Source organism: Populus nigra, chromosome 2 (genome assembly GCF_951802175.1).
Source record: "Populus nigra chromosome 2, ddPopNigr1.1, whole genome shotgun sequence".
NCBI lineage: Eukaryota > Viridiplantae > Streptophyta > Magnoliopsida > Malpighiales > Salicaceae > Populus > Populus nigra.
Genome location: NC_084853.1, coordinates 13873434 through 13875933, shown reverse-complemented (window position 1 = coordinate 13875933; position 2500 = coordinate 13873434).

The window sequence follows — 2500 nt, the reverse complement described above, 5'->3', positions numbered from 1 at the left end:
CGGCAGCCCCTGTTTTCCTCAGCGTGCCCCCCTGACGAATGTTCGTCGAAAAATCTGCGCTGCCGATTTTCCACGCGGCAGCCCCTCTTTTCGTCAGCGTGCCCCCCTGACGAATTTTCCTGCCTGGCCCGGCCGGTCCAGCATCCAGCCCCTGTTCGTCGAAAAATCTGCGCTGCCGATTTTCCACGCGGCAGCCCCTCTTTTCGTCAGCGTGCCCCCCTGACGAATGTTCGTCGAAAAATCTGCGCTGCCGATTTTCCACGCGGCAGCCCCTCTTTTCGTCAGCGTGCCCCCCTGACGAATTTTCCTGCCTGGCCCGGCCGGTCCAGCATCCAGCCCCTGTTCGTCGAAAAATCTGCGCTGCCGATTTTCACCGACGAGCCTACTTTCGTCAGCGTGTCCCCTTGACGAATTTCCCTGCCTGGCCTGGACAGTCCATCTTCCAGCCCATGTTCATCGAAAAATCTGCGCTGCCGATTTCCCCGACGAACCTGCAGCTGCACAAATCTGCGCTGCCGATTTCCCCCCCTGTCGGCATGGCTGCCGCTGCCCCGATGTCCAGACCAACAGTCTTTTTTGTCGACTTTGCCGATTTTGTCCGCGCTGCCGATTCCAACACTACCCCCTGCATCCAAACCAGCATTGTTTCGTCAGCTCTTCCCCTGACGATTTTAGCCCTGTAACAAACAGTAGGCCTCCAATCCCGCCAACGGGAGCCAAGTTGATAGGGAAGAGAATTGAATGACGCGCCTGGTCCTCGCACCCCGCCACCCGAGGGGCCTTTTTCCCGGCAGCCTCTGAAAAACTCTAGCTTTCACGGTCCTCGCCGCCCCTCACCACCATGGCAGGCCTCTAATCCCACCCATCAGCAGTTGTAGCCGATAGGGCAGTGATTTGAATGACGCGTCGCGGGCCGCCGGGTCATCTCACCCGGCCATTAATTGGAGCGTTTTTGGCTGGCCGAGGATGGGGGGATGGATCTCTTCTTCCGAAAAAGCAAACAGTACATCGGGAGTTATGTTGACGGGGCATGGAATTGAATGACCCGTCGCGGGCCGCCGGGTCATCTCACCCGGCCATCCCGGGGAGCGTTTTTCCCGGCAGCATCGGGGAAACTCTTGCTTTCACTGCCCGCTGCCCAAGTCCCCACTCGCATCGGCCCCCCGCGCCAACAAGCCAACGCTGCCGAATCGGCAGACACTGCTGCCGAGTCTGCCGACACTGCCCCGCGGGCTGCCACTGCCCCAGTGTCTAAACCAGCGGTCTTTCTCATCGAGCCTTGGACTATCCAGTCCGTCCTGACTCATCGCCAGCACCTGCTGCCGATTCTGCCGACTTTGCCGATTTTCTCGGCGCTGCCGATTCCAACACTGCGCCCACCGTGTCTGAACCAGCGCTGTTTCCTCAGCGTGTCCCCTCGACGAATTTTCCTGCCTGGCCTGGACAGTCCACCGTCCAGCCCGTGTTCGTCGAAAAATCTGCGCTGCCGATTCTGCCGACTTTGCCGATTTCGTCGGCGCTGCCGATTCCACCACTGCCCGCCGTGCCTGAACCAGCGCTGTTTCGTCAGCGTGTCCCCTCGACAAATTTTCCTGCCTGGCCTGGACAGTCCATCGTCCAGCCCATGTTCGTCGCAAAATCTGCGCTGCCGATTTTCCCCGACGAACCTGCAGCCGCACAAATCTGCGCTGCCGAATCTGCCGACACTGTCCCGCGGGCTGCCACTGCCCCAGTGTCTAAACCAGCAGTCTTTCTCGTCGAGCCTTGGACTATCCAGCCCGTCCAGACCCATCGCCAGCACCCGCTGCCGATTCTGCCGACTTTGCCGATTTCGTCGGCGCTGCCGATTCCAACACTGCCCGCCGTGCCTGAACCAGCGCTGTTTCGTCAGCGTGTCCCCTCGATGAATTTTCCTGCATGGCCCGGCCAGTCCAGCGTCCAGCCCATGTTCGTCGAAAAATCTGCGCTGCCGATTCTGCCGACTTTGCCGATTTCGTCGGCGCTGCCGATTCCAACACTGCCCCCCGTGCCTGAACCAGCGCTGTTTCGTCAGCGTGTCCCCTCGACAAATTTTCCTGCCTGGCCTGGACAGTCCATCGTCCAGCCCATGTTCGTCGAAAAATCTGCGCTGCCGATTTTCCCCGACGAACCTGCAGCCGCACAAATCTGCGCTGCCGAATCTGCCAACACTGTCCCGCGGGCTGCCACTGCCCCAGTGTCTCAACCTGCGGTCTTTCTCGTCGAGCCTTGGACTATCCAGCCCGTCCAGACCCATCGCCAGCACCCGCTGCCAATTCTGCCGACTTTGCCGGTTTCATCGGCGCTGCCGATTCCAACACTGCGCCCACCGTGTCTAAACCAGCGCTGTTTCTTCAGCGTGTCCCCTCGATGAATTTTCCTGCATGGCCCGGCCAGTCCAGCGTCCAGCCCATGTTCGTCGAAAAATCTGCGCTGCCGATTCCCCCCTGTTGGCATGGCTGCCGCTGCCCCCTTGTCTGGA